Here is an 18,154-nt window from a genome sequence, read left to right on the forward strand (position 1 = left end):
CTGTCTATTCATGGTTCAAGGCCACCTAAAATGTTTCCTCTTTTGAGAAGTTGTTTACAACTCTCCCAAAGCTGTACCTCATTGCTTACACAGTATTCTGATAACATCCTCACATTCTCTGATTTATATATCATTTATCTTGCCTTAGATTAATACATATGACCTATACTATTTGCCCATTAGGCTGTAAGCTCTGGTGTAAAGAATTAAGCACTATGCTTGGCACAGAGCAAACACTTACTAGATGTGATGAAGAAGAAATCTGGATTGTCACTGTGTAGACCTTCACTGACCACCTAATACCAGAGTTTTATTAGGTCAGTTAAAATAAACAACAAACAAACAAAAACATAAGTAGAAGAGTAAACAAGCTAGGAAGGAAATTGAATTCTTTTAAGAGAAGAGGAGTTGCAAACTAAAGTCTCACCAGAGGTGAGCCATGAGGATGGGGGCAGGTTAAAGGAATTGGGTCTGTTGGATTAGGGCAAAAGGACATTCAGGAAGAATGACTGATATCTTTATATCACTGGAGGGCTGTCCTGGAGTGGAGGGAACAGACTAGTTCTGTGAAGATAAAACTAGAGTCACTGGCTGAGAAGGTATCAGATAAGATTCCTAATGAGGCAGATTTTAGGTCAACTTGAAGAATTTTCTAATCTCCAGAGTTCTTCAACAGGAACTTTGCCTGCCTGTGAGGTTCTGAACACACTATTTCATTAGAAGGGTGAGCTGACAGAGGGCTGCATTGCCAGCCATGTGGGCCACTATAAGGGTATTCTTGTGCCAAGCGGTAGATTGGACACAATCACTTGTAGTACCTTTTCCAACTCTGTAATTCAGTGCCTGTGTGATATGTTTCAATAACATGAGCATGACCCATATTAAGACACTGAGTAAGAACAGAATAGCTTTTTGTTAACGTTAACCGTCTTTGACCAAATTGACTTTACACTGTAATTTCCTGTTTTCTCTGGTTGTGAAGTAGAAATAAAAGGATCTTGGCAAGAAAAATGGCTGCCAAATCCTAGGTTTACATTGCGTAGACTCAGGTTATGAGAAGAGGTAGGAAGGCTGGTGGGGAAGGTGGTAGAAATGGATTTTGTCTTACTTAGCACTCCTGAGTTCTGTCTGTACTTTCTACTTACTAGTTGTGAGAATAAGATAGGCTCAAACCTCAGTATCCTCATCTCTAAAATGGGATTAGTAATTTATTTCATAGAATGAGAGTGGAAATTATTAAATCCGATAAAGAAGTACCTGGCGCAATGCCCAGAACATACTACAGATTCACAACTGTTCCCTTCCTCTTGCCCTTTTTTTTTTGAGAAAATTAAAAAGGTTTTTGTTTGTTTTTTTGTCACCATGGCCTTGGGGAGGGTGACGAGTAATTTTCTTCTTTGTAATTGTGAGCTTCAAACCTAAAATACCTTCATTGTCAAATGTCCTCCTGCCCACAATGGAGCAGTCCTCTTTGTCTTCCAGAACCAGAGAGTTGGTCTTCCGCTAGCCTTTGATACTTTGCTGTTTTTAGTTTTTGAAGATCAAGCATATCAGAAATAGTCTCCTGACATCTCTTAATTTCTAATTCCCATATTAATAAAAAAAATAGCTTTACATTTCTTCAGTCCTAATCATAGTAACAAGAAGAAAAGGGGACAATCTGAAGATGGCGGCTTAGTAAGATGCGCGGATCTTAGTTTCTTCTCCAGGACACCTACTAGGGGAGTAGAAACGATACAGAAAGCGCCCAAAGCCACAACAGAGATAAAAAAGACAGCGTACCCCATCCTGGAACGGCTGGCTGGCTGAGAGAAGCAGCTCGGGTGAGATCGCCGAGGCGCGCGGGCCTTACCGGGCGGGGTGGCAAGTGGCCGGAGTTACTCCCTTCCCCCTTCCCGGGCCGGCTGGGAGAATTGGAGAGGTGGTCCCCTGAAACCAAGGCGACTGGCGCTCACACCACGCGCAGCCCCCGGACCAACTGAGAGAATTGGATCGGAAACCCCCAGGCCGCGGAGAACGGTGACCCCGTGACTCCCGGGGAACGTGCACTCTCTCGGGCGGGCCGCTGCCGCTGGCGCCCTCCCGCCACGCTTGTTGCCCAGGGCCGACTAGGAAATTCGGACGGGCTCTTTCCCTGGCTGCGGCGACCAGCAACCCTCCCTGCGCTCGGAAACCCTCCCTGCGTTCGGACCCTGGGCCGGCTCAAGCCGCTTCGGCTAGCGAACCCCCAGGACGGCGAGAGTTTTCCAAAGTTTAAGGTCCCACAGCACCTTTTACTGGTGGGACCCGCAGACAAACGTGTGCCACGAGCGCCACCTACTGGGCAGGATAAGAAAAACAGAACCCAGAGATTTCACAGAAAAATATTACAACCTTGCTGGGTCCAACACCAAGAGAAATCTGAATAAATGCCCAGACGCCAGCAGCAGAAGATAACTGTCCACGCTCAAAAGATTGAGAATATGGCTCAGTCAAAGGAACAAACCAATAGCTCAAATGAGACACAAGAGCTGAGACAACTAATGCTGAATATACGAACAGAAATGGAAAACCTCTTCAAAAATGAAATCGATAAATTGAGGGAGGACATGAAGAGGACATGGGCTGAACATAAAGAAGAAATAGAAAAACTGAAAAAACAAATCGCAGAACTTATGGAAGTGAAGGATAAAGTAGCAAACATAGAAAAAATAATGGATAGCTACAATGATAGATTTAAAGAGACAGAAGATAGAATTAGTGATTTGGAGGATGGAACATCTGAATTCCAAAAAGAAACAGAAACTATAGGGAAAAGAATGGAAAAATTTGAACAGGGTATCAGGGAACTCAAGGACAATATGAACCGCACAAATATACGTGTTGTGGGTGTCCCAGAAGGAGAAGAGAAGGGAAAAGGAGGAGAAAAACTAATGGAAGAAATTATCACTGAAAATTTCCCAACTCTTATGAAAGACCTAAAATTACAGATCCAAGAAGTGCAGCGCACCCCAAAGAGATTAGACCCAAATAGGCGTTCTCCAAGACACTTACTAGTTAGAATGTCAGAGGTCAAAGAGAAAGAGAAGATCTTGAAAGCAGCAAGAGAAAAACAATCCATCACATACAAGGGAAACCCAATAAGACTTTGTGTAGATTTCTCAGCAGAAACCATGGAAGCTAGAAGACAGTGGGATGATATATTTAAAATACTAAAAGAGAAAAACTGCCAACCAAGACTCCTATATCCAGCAAAATTATCCTTCAAAAATGAGGGAGAAATTAAAACATTCTCAGACAAAAAGTCACTGAAAGAATTTGTGACCAAGAGACCAGCTCTGCAAGAAATACTAAAGGGAGCACTAGAGTCAGATACAAAAAGACAGAAGAGAGAGATATGGAAAAGAGTGTAGAAAGAAGGAAAATCAGATATGATATATATAATACAAAAGGCAAAATGTTAGAGGAAAATATTATCCAAACAGTAATAACACTAAATGTCAATGGACTGAATTCCCCAATCAAAAGACATAGATTGGCAGAATGGATTAAAAAACAGGATCCTTCGATATGCTGTCTACAGGAAACACATCTTAGACCCAAAGATAAACATAGGTTGAAAGTGAAAGGTTGGGAAAAGATATTTCATGCAAATAACAACCAGAAAAGAGCAGGAGTGGCTATACTAATATCCAACAAATTAGACTTCAAATGTAAAACAGTTAAAAGAGACAAAGAAGGACACTATATACTAAGAAGAAAAGGGGATTAAATTACATTGGCAACTGTAAAGAAATTGAAGTATGCACATGAATTCCCAGGAAACCTAATCATGACTGTAGTCTTTGGGATGCAAAGGAAAAAGCTCTCAGTGTCCATTTATTTGTTTCACTCTTTTGGGGAAGAGGGGGTAGCTGGGAAATGTAGGATTTTTTTTTAATAGAGGTAAAATTTGCATTACTTTAGCTCGTGTTCCATGCGGGAGACCTGGGTTTGATTCCTGGACCATGCACCTAAAAAAAAAAATTGCTTAACTTTAAATTTACTTTTTAAAAAATTGTGGCAATATAGATACAACATATATATGTATACATACAATTATATATAATTGTAATAAATATACGTGTAGTTGTATATATACATGAAGTATGCAATTCAGTGATATTGATTGTATTCACAGCGTTGTGCTACATTACCACCACTTATTACCAAAGCTTTTTTTCATCACCCCAGATAGAAACTTTGTACCCAGTAAACAGTCACTACCCATTTTCTCTCCTTCCAGCCCCTGGTAGCCTCTAATTTCCTTTCTGATTTTGTGGATTTGCTTATTCTAGATAGTTCATGTAAGTGGAATTATATATTTGTCCTTTTGTGTCTAACTTATTCACTTACCATAATGTTTTCAAGGTCCGACCATGTTGTAGCACGTATCTGACTTCATCCCTTTTTATGGCTGAATAATATTCTATGCATATACATGCTACATTTTGTTTTATCCATTCATTTGTCAGTGGACACTTGGTAGTTTATACCTTTTGACTATTGTGAATAATGCTTCTGTAACATTGGTGTACAAGTATCTGTTAGAGTCCCTACTTCCAATCCTTTGGGGGGTATATACCTAGGAATGGTATTGCTCAATCATATAGTAATTCTGTGTTTGAGGAACCATCAAACTTATTTTCCACAGCAGTGGCATGATTTTTACATTCCCACCAATGCATGAAAGTTCCAATTTCTCTACATTTTTATTTCTCTATACTTTTTATTTTTCCTTGTTTGTTTGTTTTAGATCGTAGCCAACCTAATGGGTATGAAGTGGTTATTCCTTTTATTCTTGACCTATAAAAAATATAAATACAGAAAGGGCAGACTAATTTCCAAGAAACAAGCCATAGTTATTCGGTTGTGTTAGAAGGCATTGCTTTTGGGATTCCAGTCCCAGTTCCATTACTGACTTGCTGAATAATCTTAGCCAAAAAGTCACTTCACTTCTGTGAACTTCTATGTCCTTATCTACAAAGTGGGGGAAATAACATTAAAAGTTGTTTTGAAGCTCAAATGAAATAGCAGGTGCTTTTATATGAGCAATGGGTTAAATGTGCATAGTGTATCATTTCAACTCAATAAATTGTACACTCTGAACTTCAACTGATCCGGGCAGCCTTAAAGGGGACCAGGACCTGGAATGCACTCTCCTCACTTGGGTGGAACATAGCCCAACAGCAGAGTCTTTGGATTATGCTGGGAGGAAACTATTCCAGGAGGGAGTAGCCACAAAGGAGCAAGTGGTAATGTGACCTGTGGCACATTTAGTCCAAAGTTAGGCAGCTTAAAACAGAACTGTAGGGAGACTGCTTACTTTCTCTTCATTCTGGGCTTAAATCGTGTCTCTCCTACCCATGATGATTCCTAGAACAGTATCAGCAGAGGTGCTTTAACCCTGGACAAAAGTAGTCGTTGAAAATTATTAAACTCACACTCTGAAATTAGGACCATATTCTCTGTGGTTAATTTAATCATAAATATGTTGAACTAAAAATAAAGGATATATACTAGGGACAAGAAAGCTATCATTTCCATTTTACAAGTGGAAATATATTTATTCATTTGACAAATAATTACTGAATGCCTACTGTTCTGGTTTGCTAGCTGCCGGAATATGATATACCAGAAAAGGAATGGTTTTTAAAAGGGGGAATTTAATAAGTTGCAGGTTTACAGTTCTAAGGCTGTGGAAATGCCCCAATTTTATAAACTATAAAAATGTCCAAGTTAAGGCACCAACAAGAGGTTACCATCATTCAAGAAAGACCAATGAGGCTGATAAAGTTCAGGGTTTCTGTTGCCACTGGAAAGCACATGGTGAACATGGCAAACATGGCAACGTCTGTTAGCTTTCTCTCCAAGCTTCTTGTTTCATGAAGCTCCCCCATGTCTGTTTTCCTTCTTCATCTCCAAAGCTCTCTGGGTGTGTGGATTCTTGGGGGTCTTGGCTTTCTCACAGCTCTCAAGCTTTCTCCAAAATGCTTCTTCTTTTAGAGGATTCAGCAAACTAATCAAACCCACCTGGAATGGGTGAAGTCACATCTCCATCTAGTCAAAAAGTTAATACCCACAATTGGGTGTCATATCTCTGTAGAGATAATCTAATCAAGTTTCCAACCTATAGTGCTGAATAGGAATTAAAAGAAATGGCTGCCTCCACAAGATGAATCAGGATTAAAACATGGCTTTTCTAGGGCACATAATCCTTTCAAACCAGCATACCTACTAAGTTCCAGGCATGGTTCTATGCCCTGGGAAGACAGCAGAGATGAAAACAGAAGTCCTGATCCCAAGAAGCTGACATTATCGTGGTAGGAGACAGACAGTGGTCCAGTAAATAAGTAAATATATAGCATATGAGGTGGTTAAGTGCTATTGAGAAAAATCAGGCAGGTTAAGGAGCATAGAAAGTGATGAAAGCTGATAGTCACTATTTTAGATAGTTTAATGTGACTTTTGAGCTGAGTTCCAGGAAGAGGAAACAGGAAGAATAAAGGATGTGTATTGCTCCAGTGTTGGATGTATTTGAGAAACAGAAAGGAGGCCAGCATGGCCAGACTAGATTAGTACATAGTAGATAATGAGGTTAGAGAGGTAGCAAGGGCCAAGATAGGTCATTTAAAAAGTTTTGACTTTCACTGAAATTGTCATTGGAAGCTACTATGGTGCTTAAGCAGAGGAATTACATGATGTGACAATATTTTAACAGGATCACTCTATTGTGGAAAATGGACTGTAGGGGATCAAGGTTAGAAGCAAAGAAAATTGTTAAGAGACTAGTACAATAATATAGGTGAGAAATAATAATGACTGGGACCCAGATAGTAAGCATTAAGGCAATGAAATGAAGTTATGGTCAGATTTGGAATTTGTTTTGAATTTTATTTATATAGTATAAAAATATATCCATTTGCTGATATATGAATGTGGATAAGAGAAATAATGTAGTCAAGGATTGTCATGGTCAGGTTCATGTGTCAACTTAGCCAAGTGGTGGTACCTGTTTGTCTGGTTGGGCAAGTGCTGGCCGGTCTGTTGCGATGAGGACATTTCATAGAATTAAATCATGATCACATCGGCTGCATCCAGAGCTGATTCCATTTGTAATCAGCCAAGGTGAATGTCTTCTGCAGTGAATGATGCTTAATCTAATCACTGGAAGCCTTTTAAGGAGGATTCAGAACAGACAGGTTCTCTTCCTGCTTTGGCTAGCGAGCCTTTCCTGTGGAGTTCATCCAGACCCTTCATCGGAATCATCGGCTTCACAGCTTGCCCTATGGATTTTGGACTCTGCATTCCCGTGGTCACGTGAGACACTTTTATAAATTTTATATTTGCAAGTGTTCCCCGTTGATTCTGTTTCTCTAGAGAACCCTAACTAATACATCTTGGTACCAGGAGTGGTTCTTAAGAAACAGAATCTTAAAAATGGGTTTTTATGAATGGTTTTCTACTCTGACTGGACTCAAAGGCACTAAGGACTCTGATTCCCATAATCAGTATGACACTCCCTATCCATGGAGTGAGTTAGCAAAAGAGATAGTCAAAATATCACCATTCAATTCTCCTAATGCTTAGCTTGTATGAAGCCAGGCTCTGGGGGATAATGTTTTGTAGAAATAAGAGGTGTAGAGATGTTGGCAGGTTGTTGTTAGATACACTGGCTACATTAAGGAGTGAAAGGGATGGACTTAAGGCTTCAAACGAGAAGCTTAAACACCATCTGACAGATGTAGATGTTTCTATGAGTATGCTGAAGGAAAATCTTATTTTTGTAGCCATAGGCTTGAGATCTCTGAAAATCAGACTCAGAATCTTATTATTAGAGTAGCAACTTTACAACGTAAACTGAAATCTCAATGTTGCATGGTGTCTGCCGTTAAAGTGAAGGCATTGACTGGAAAGGAGTGGGACCCTGAAAAATGGGATGGTGACATATGGATTGATAATGATGTCGGGGGTGAGGTTGAAACCCTAGATCAGGCTGAGTCTTCTCTAGATAACCCTGTAATAGTTTGTCCTGAGGACATAACTACCCCACCTCCAGCCTGCCTTGAGGAGGTGGCCACCCAACCTCCTCCTGAAGGGATTAGCCATAGAGTGCTTAATCCTGTTTCACGAGATGAAACTGCAAATGAAGGCCCTGAAGCAAATGGCTTGGGAGATATTTCTAATTCTTTTCATGACCCATCCCCACCACCCCTCATTTCTTCCAGACCTGTAACTAGACTAAAGTCCCAACAGGCCCCTAAAGGTGAGGTACAAAGTATCACACATGGGGAGGTATGTTATACTTCAAAAGAACTGTGTGGGTTTTCCAATTTATATAGAAATCAGGGGAATATGTGTGGCAATGGATTTTAAGGGTGTGGGATAATGGTGGGAGGAATATAAGGCTGGATCAGGCTGAATTTATTGATATGGGCCCACTAAGCAGGATTCTGCATTCAATGTTATAGCTTCCAGGGAGGGGTTAGAAAAGGTATTAACAGTTTGTTTGGATGGTTGGTTGAAACATGGATCAAAAGGTGGCCAACATTACCTGAGGTTGAAATACCAAAACTGCCCTGGTATAATGTAGATGAGGGGATCCAGAGGTTTAGAGAGATTGGAATGTTAGAGTGGATTTATCATGCAAAGCCTGCTCTTACACCCCAGGAATGTCTGGAGGATGCACCTTTTACCAAAACAGTGAGAAGTAAATTTGTGAGACTAGCACCATCATTTCTGAAGAGCTCTGTGGTTGCATTTCTCTGTAGGTCAGATATTACTGTAGGAACTGCTGTTACTGAGCTGGAATCTTTAAACACAATGGGAATGACAGGATCTCAGATTGGCAGAAGCCAGGTGGAAGCACTTAATCACCAAAGACAGAGTAGACGTGGCTATTATAATAGACAGCAAACTCAAAGCAGGTGTCAAAATTATGTGACTCGCAGAGATTTGTGGCATTGGCTGGTAAATCATGGGGTACCTAGAAAGACAATAGAAGGGCAGTCTACTAAATTCTTTTTCGAGCTGTATAAACAAAAGAGTTCTAGATCAAGTGAACAGATGTCTAGCCTGAATTACAAAAACACAGAGTCATGGCCCCTTAATCAATTTCCAGGCTTGAGGTAGTTTACAGACCCAGAGCCCCTTGAATGAAGGGGAGGCCAGGTCCCTTTGAGGGAGAACCCTGTTACACTGCCACAAATTTATACTGTTAATCTTCCTCCCCCAAGCCTTCCCCAACGAGACCGACGGCCTTTTACCAGGGTAACTGTGCATTGGGATAAAGGAAATGATCGGGTATTTTGGAGATTTTTAGACACTGGTTCAGAAGTGACATCAATTCCAAGGGACCGAAAACATCACTCTGGTCCACCATTCAGAGTGGGGGGCTTATGGAGACCAGATGATCAATGGAATTTTAGCTCAGATCCATCTCACAGGGGGGTCCACTGGACCTCTGGACCAATTCTGCAGTTATTTCCCCAGCTCCAGAATGTATAATTGGTATAGACATACTGAGCAACTGGCAGAATCCCCACATTGACTCTCTGACTCTTGCAGCAAGGGCTGTTATGGTGGGAATGGCCAGGTGGAAGCCACTAGAACTGCCCCTACCGGGCAGAATAGTAAATCAGAAGCAATACTGGATTCCTGCAGGGATTGCTGAGATTACTGCCACTCTTAAGGACTTGAAGGATGCAGTGGGTGATTTCCCACCACATCCCCATTCACCTCTCCTATTTGGCCTGTGTAGAAAACAGATGGGTCTTGGAGGATGACAGTGGATTATCGTAAACTCAACCAAGTGGTAACTCCAATTGCAGCTGCTGTTCAGTTGTGGTATCATTGCTTGAGCAAATCAATACATTCCCTGGTACCTGGTATGCAGCTATTGATCTGGAAAATGCTTTTTTCTCAATAGCTGTTAGTAAGGACAACCAGAAACAGTTTGCTTTCAGCTGGCAAGGTCAGCAGTATACTTTCACTGTCCTACCTCAGGGGTATATCAACTCTCCAGCCCTCTGTCATAATCTTGTTCGCAGAGACCTTGATCGTTTCTCCCTCCCACAAGACATCACACTGGTCCATTATATTGATGATATCATGTTGATTGGACCTAGTGAGCAAGAAATAGCAACTACTTAAGACTTACTATTAAGGCATTTGCATGTCAGAGGATGGGAGATAAATCCAACAAAAATACAGGGGCATTCCACCTCAGTGAAATTTCTAGGTGTCCAGTGGTGTGGGGTATGTCGAGATATCCCTTCTAATGTGAAGGATAAATTGCTGCATCTGGTCCCTCCTACAACCAAAAAAAGAGGCACAACACCTAGTTGGTCTCTTTGGATTTTGGCAGCAACATATTCCTCATTTGGGTGTGCTACTCTGGCCCATTTATCGAGTGACCAGAAAAGCTGCTAATTCTGTGTGAGGACCTGAACAAGAGGAGGCTCTGTGACAGGTCCAGGTTGCTGTACAAGCTACTCTCCCACTTGGGCCGTATGATCCAGCAGATCCAATGGTGCTGTAAGTGTCAGTGGCACATAGAGATGCTTGTCTGGAGCCTTTGGCAGGCCCGTATAGGAGAATCACAACACAGACCCTTAGGATTTTGGAGCAAAGCCTTACTATCTGCTGCAGATAATTACTCTCCTTTTGAGAAACAGCTTTTGGCCTGCTACTTGGCCTTAGTAGAGACTGAACACTTAACCATGGGCCACCAAGTTACCATGAGACCTGAGTTGCCTATCATGAGCTGGGTGTTGTCTGACCCAACAAACCACAAAGTTGGGCATGCGCAGCTGCACTCTATTGTAAAATGGAAATGGTATATACGAGATAGGGCCAGAGCAGGTTCTGAAGGCACAGGTAAGTTACATGAAGAAGTGGCCCAAATGCCCATGGTCTCCACTCCTGCCACATTACCTTTTCTTTCCCAGACCAAAGCTTTGGCCTTTTGGGGAGCTCCTTACAGTGAATTGACTGAGGAAGAGAAAACTCCGGCCTGGTTTACAGATGGTTCAGCACAATATGCAGGTACCACCTGAAAGTGGACAGCTGCAGCACTACAACCCCTTTCTGGGGTGTTCTTGAAGGACAGTGGTGAGGAGAAATCCTCCCAGTGGGCAGAACTTCTAGCAGTGCACCTGGTTGTTCATTTTACTTGGAAGGAAAGCTGTCCAGAGGTGCATTTGTATACTGACTCATGGGCTGTTGCTAATGGTTTGGCTGGATGGTCAGGGACTTAGAAAGACCATAATTGGAAAGTTGGTGACGAAGAGGACTGGGGAAGAAATATGTGGATAAACCTTTCTGAGTGGGCTAAAAACATGAACATATTTGTGTCCCATGTGAATGCACACCAGAGGGTGACTTCAGCAGAGGAAGGTTTTAATAGTTAAGTGGATAAGATGACCCATTCTGTGGATACCAGTCAGCCTCTTTCCCCAGCAACTCCTGTCATTGCCCAATGGGCTTATGAACAGAGTGGTCATGGTGGTAGGGATGGAGGTTATGCATGGGCTCAGCAAGATGGACTTCCACTCACCAAGGCTGACTTGGCTACAGCCACTACTGAGTGCCCAGTCTGCCAGCAGCAGAGACTCACACTCGGCCCCCAATATGGCACCATTCCCTGAGGTGACCAGCCAGCTACATGGTGGCAGGTTGATTACATTGGACCACTCCTTTCCTGGAAGGGCAGTGATTTGTTCTAACTGGAATAGACACATACTCTGGATATGGGTTTGCTTTCACTGCACGCAATGCTTCTGCCAAAACTACATCTGTGGGCTTAAAGAATGCCTTATCCATCATCATGGTATTCCACATAGCATTGCTTCGGATCAAGGAACACACTTCACAGCAAATGAAGTGCGAGAATGGGCACATGCTCATGGAATTCTCTGGTCTTACCGTGTTCCCCATCATCCAGAAGCAGCTGGATTGATAGAACGGTGGAATAGCCTTTTGAAAACTCAATTACTGTGTCTACTAGGTGGCAGTACCTTGAAAGGCTGGGGTAATGTTCTCCAGGAAGCTGTATATGTTCTGAATCAGCATCTGCTGTATGGTGCTGTTTCTCTAATAGCCAGGATCCATGGGTCCAGGAACCAAGGGGTGAAAATGGGAGTGGTACCACTCACTATTACCCCTAGTGATCCACTAGGAAAATTTTTGAATCCTGTCCCTGCAACCCTGAGCTCTGCTGGTCTACAGGTTTTAGTTCCAAAATAGGGAGTGCTTCCACCAGGAGAAACTACAGTGATTTCATTGAATTGGAACCTAACACTGCCACCTGGTCACTTTGGCCTTAGGTCACTTATGCCACTACAACAAGCCAAGAAGGGGATAACGTTATTGTCTGGGGTGATTGACCCTGACTATTAGGCGGAAGTAGGACTACATAATGGAGGTAAAGAAGAGTTTTCTTGGAACATAGGAGAACCCCTAGGGCATGTTTTAGTAGTACCATGCCCTGTGATTAAAATCAATGGAAAACTGCAACAGCCCAATCTAAGCAGGACTACCAATGGCTCTGAAACTTCAGAAATGAAAGTTTGGGTCACCCCACCAGGCAAAGAACCATGGCCAGCTAAAGTGCTTGCTGAGGGTAAAGGAAATATGGAATGGTTAGTGGAAGAAGGTAGTGATAAATGTGAACTTCGACCACATGATCAGTTACAGAAACGAGGACTATAATGCTGTTTTGCTCATGTTATACTATTTAAGTTGTAAGATATCAAGTTTAAGAATGAATATTACCCAAGGATTTGCACGTGTTCTGGAGAGATTTAATGTATTTCCAGTTATGTGCAGGATAGTTGAGTATTTTTAGGTGAAAGAAAAAAATGTATGTTTTATTGTTTTTTATTTAGAAATTAGGAATAGTTTAAGGTGGTATGTATAGCTGCCAAGTTTATAAGGGGTGGACTGTCATGGTCAGGTTCATGTGTCAACTTGGCCAAGTGGTGGTACCTGTTTATCTGGTTGGGCAAGTGCTGGCCTGTCTGTTGCAATGAGGACATTTCATAGAATTAAATTATGACCATGTCAGCTGCATCCACAGCTGATTCCATTTGTAATCAGCCAAAGGGGGGTGTCTTTTGCAATGAGTGATGCTTAATTTAATCACTGGAAGCCTTTTAAGGAGGATTCAGAAGAGACAGTCTCTCTTCCTGCTTCATTGTCCAGCTATCCTCTCCTGTGGAGTTCGTCCAGACTCTTCATTGGAGTCGTCGGAAGAATGTGTTGTCATCTGCAGATAGAGGGAAAAACTGTGAAGGAACAGAGTTTGAAGGAAGAGAAGATTAGGAAGCAAAAATGTGTTTTTAAGTCTAAGTATGGGATAATAGCTATTTTTTTATAAGGCTTAACTATGTTCCTGACCTTTAGTCCTTTGGTGTTTTAACAAATTACATACTTCTAGCAAGCTGTAAGGTAATAATATTATTAGTCCCATTTTACAGATGGGAAAACTATAAGGCACAGAGAGATTATGTAAGTGGCCCAGGATCGCATAAATGATTAGTGGTGTTGCTGGGAGTCAAATCTAGATAGTCTGATGCCAGAGTCCACACTCTTAACCACTATATCCTTCTCCTTTGATGTCTAGCAAACATCTAAGTAGAGACATTGAGTAGGCAGTTTGGTACTACATGATTCAGTAGTTCAGGAGAGAAGTTCAGTCTAGCATCATAAAACTTGGGCAAGATCAATGGATAAATGAAGCTAGAAAGGTTGGTTGGGGCCAACTATCATAAAGGAAGACATGGTCAGGAGAAGATAAACTGATCAGTTCAGCCTTCAAAAGACGTCCTTTTTACACAGGTTTGGTTAATCCATTTGTCCTGCTTCTCAGAGCCAAGGAGGATGTAAGCCAAGACACTCCTCTAAATACTACTGTGTGCTTCTGCCTGGAATGTCCTTCCTCCTCTTCTTTATCTACATCCAGGGACACCTGGTGTCCAGCTTTATCCCTAGCAAAAAATGGGTAGGTTCATGTGTCAACTTGTGCAGGTGATGATACCCAGTTGTCTGGTCAAGCAAGCACTGGCCTAACTGATATTGGAAGGATATTTCTTGGCTGGTTAATAAGCCAGAAGGCTGGTTTATTAAATTATCAGTCAGTTGATTGCATCTATGACTGTTTACATCTTATGATCAGCTGAGGGGAGTGTCTTCCATAATGAGAGAATCCAGTCAGTTGTATTTAATCTACTAAGTTGAACACTTTTAAAAGAGAGGTGATGATTTCAGCTGTCAAAAGAGAGCACTTTAGTTTCTACTTCAGCCAGTGAGGCTCTGCTGTGGAATGCATTGATGCGCCTTTGTCAGTGGTGTCAGTCTGTGGCTTGCCCTAAAGAATTTGGACTCATGCATCCCCACAGTTACATGAGGCACTTTGATAAAATCTCATGTTTGCAGGTATCTCCTATTTTGTTTCCCTAGAGAACCCTGACTATTACAGCTTGGTACTGGAAGTGATTCTTGAGAAACAGAATCTTAAAAATGAATTTTTACAATTGGTTTTCTACTCTGATTCTATTCAAAGGCAGCAATGACTCTAATTCCAATAATCAAGATGGCACTTACAGTCCATGGTGTGAGTTGGCAATATAGGTACGCAAAGTATCACCGTTTGATTCTCCTAATCATACTCTTGTATGAGGCAAGGCTCTCAGTGAGAGTGTTTTAACGCCTTAAGAGAGGTTTGTGGAATTAAGAGGTATAATTATGTTGGCTGGTTGTTCTTGGATATGCCTGATACAGTTATGAAAGAAAGGGATGAACTGAAGGCTTCAAATTTGTAACTTAAATATTGTATGAATGATATAAAAGAGTTCAAATAGAGTCAAGAGACTACTCTGGAGATCACTCTTATGCAAACTTCAGTTAGACATTGCTACTATCATAACATGTCAAACCACAACCACAACCATTCCTGCCAGTCCTAAAGAAAGGATCCATGTACTCAGGTAACTTTCCAGAAGCCTAGAGTCTTGGCTTGGTTAGAATGGTTAGAACCTCCAGATAGGTCCCTGGACCAGATAAATCCTGAAATGCAGAGGGACCAGTCTTTCCAGAACATCAACTACTTCCATCCCCCTACCCCAAATTATTGATAGCCTCTTCCAATATGAAAAAGTTAAAATGGGTGTAGCCCGAATACCCCTAAAGAGTGAAAGAAAGACCAAAGGTGATGGTGTAGTTATAAGGAGAAGGTGGGGTTTAACAAATGAGTATGAGTGCTGAATCAGTATATTTATATTTCTTTTATCTCCAGTACCTCAGAGCAGCTAGAAATGGAAACCTAAAATTGCAGACTTGTGACCCATACCAAACTCTGAAATCTGTTCTACACCTGATTGTTGCAATGTACTTTGAAATCTATTGCTTTTTTGTGTATATGTTATTTTTCACAAAAAAAGAGAAGAAAAAGTATAATAGAGGAGATAGGATTTAACAAATGAATATGACTGCTGTATCAATATATTGATATTTCTTTTGATGTCCACTGTCATGGAGCAGCTAGAAGAAAAAATGAAAAATCATGTAACTGTACTCCATACCATACTTTAAAATCTATTGTATAAGTACTTGTTAAAATGTACATGGAAATTTATTGCTTTTTGTATATATGTTATTTTTCACAGTAAAAAAAAAGTTAAAAACAATAACAACAACAACAAAAAGAGTAAACGTTGCCCAATGGCTTGTACCCTATTTTGGAGTGATTTAGTGCATTTGTAGTTGTATGCAGGACAGTTGAGTATTGTCAGGCAAAAAAATATGTCTGATATTGTGTTCTGTTTAAAGATAAAGCGTAGTTTAAGGTGATGTGTGTGGCTGCCAAGCTGACAAGGGGTGAACTGTGATGGTTAGGTTCATGTGTCAACGTGACAAGGTGATGGTGCCCACTTGTCTAGTCAGGCAAACACTGGCCTGACCTTTACTGCAAGGACATTTCATGGCTGGTTAATAAGCCAGAGGATTGGTTTATTAAATCCTCAGTTGATTGCATCTATGGCTGATTACATCTATGATCACGTAAGGGAAGTGTCTTCCACAATGAGGGAACCCAGTCAGCCAGATTTAATTCACTCAGTTGAAGACTTTTAAAGGAGAGGTGATGATTTCAGCAGTCAGAAGAGAGAACTTTAGTCTCTACTTCAGCCAGTGAGATTCTGTGGGATGCACATCAAACACCTTCATCATTGTTGCCACCCTGCAGCCTGCTTTATAGAATTTGGACTTGTGCATCCCCACAGTTGCTTGAGACACTTCGATAAACTCTTATATTTACAGATATTTCCTTTTGTTTCTGAGAACCCTGACTAATCTAGGTGCTAAATAAATGATGGTTCATGAGGGTCCTCCTCTGCGCCTACTCCCTGTATCCATGTCATGGCACTTTCCATGCTAGATTCTTACTGTCCACTTATCTGTCTTTCTCCTGCATAATTTGCTGACCCTCTTAATTCCAGAGATCTTATTTGTTTGTTTTGTTTTTAAATGACTCCCAGCTCCAGAAGACAACCCCATGTTTTAGTTTCCTAGACTGGTCAAAGGAGATACCATGAAGTGGTTTGGCTTAAACAATAGGAATTTATTTGCTTACAGTTAGGGTCCTGGAAAATGTCCAAATCAAGGCACCATCAAGGTGATGCTTTCTTCCCAAAGACTGACTGCCAGTGATCCTTGCCTCCTCTGCCATGTGGCAAGGCACATGGTGGCGTCTGCTGGTCTCTCCCTTCTCTTACAGGTTTCATTGATTCCAGCTTCTTTCTTCTGTGGCTTTCCTTCTCTCTGTATTCATTCAGTTTGTAAAGGACTCCAGTAAGAGGATTAAGACCCAACCTGAAAATGAGATGGGTCACATCTTAACTGAAGTAGCCTCATCTAAAGGTCCTACCTGCAGTGGGGTCATACCAGTGTACGTTATATTTAAGAACATGTGTTTCTGGGGTACATGCAGCTTCAAACCACCAAACCCTGTCTTCACTGAGCACCTATTGTCTCTCTTACCTGTACTAGGCATTAGGGATATAAACATTAGCAACAACAGCAGCAAAAGAGAAATATCAGCTGGGGACACATAAACAAAATTAACAAAATGAAATGAAACTAAGAACTCAGGAGGAAGCCCAGATTGCCTAAGATACCCTTCTTGGATAGAGAAAGTTAATAGTGAGAAAGGGTGTTCTCTCCATGCAGTCTCTTAGCCACTCTCTTTGAGAAGTTCGGGTGCTTGCTGTCCAGGCTGAGTGGCGAAGAGGGTAGTATGTTGACATGTGTGGGGAATGAGAAGGAGGGCCTGACCAAGAGCTGCTACATATAGGCAAATGAGACACAGCTCTTTCTTCAAAGGCCTTACGGTTTGGGGAAGGGAAGGCAGGACAGGAAATGTAAACAAATGATTGAAGTATAGTGTGATATACTTCATATATCACACTATAGTATATATATACACACTATAGATATAGTGTATATAGTTTGGATACGCATGTGTCTTCAAATTTGTTCTATTCTAAAGCAGATGGCACTTCAATTCTAATTGTTTACATTGAAGAGGGAGAGAAATCAAGAATAATATCTCAAGTAGATGGTCGTTAGATTTCTCTGAAAAATCTTCCTAGAATAACAAATATTACAGAAGTAAAAAGGATATATAAAATCTCCTCACAAGAAGAAAGTTTTGGGGCAGTATTCAACGGTGTCATTTGTAGAATGTCAATGAAATATGTTTTATGAAATGTAAGAAATATTAACAAAAATTTCAGTATTAAAAAATTGATTTTCCTTTCCTGATTTAAGAATTAATATGTTCATTATAGAAAAAATTAGAAGCACAGAACAGTATTATGAAAAAACACTCAATCCTTTTTAAAATTTTTAAAAGATAATTTTACTATTATTTGTTATTGTCTTCTAACCTCTGCTTCTATTCAAATATAAAAATTATTTTTATATAATTGGGAAAAAATGCATAGAAAATTATCTGGAAGGATAGATGCCAAACTGTTAATGGTGCACCTCTGGGGTGGAGAGGAGTGTTGTGGTAGGAGTGTGAAAGGAAACTTAACGCTTTTTACTATGCATACTTCTGTATTGTTTGAAATTTTTA

At 41.0% G+C, this 18,154-nt stretch overlaps 1 protein-coding gene across 4 annotated transcripts in view; it reads left to right on the forward strand.

Annotated features, from left to right (window-relative positions):
- Positions 1-18,154, forward strand: part of FAM168A (family with sequence similarity 168 member A) — a 247,712-nt gene that overhangs the window by 200,219 nt on the left and 29,339 nt on the right. The window lies entirely within an intron of this gene.

Source organism: Tamandua tetradactyla, chromosome 8 (assembly GCF_023851605.1).
Source record: "Tamandua tetradactyla isolate mTamTet1 chromosome 8, mTamTet1.pri, whole genome shotgun sequence".
NCBI lineage: Eukaryota > Metazoa > Chordata > Mammalia > Pilosa > Myrmecophagidae > Tamandua > Tamandua tetradactyla.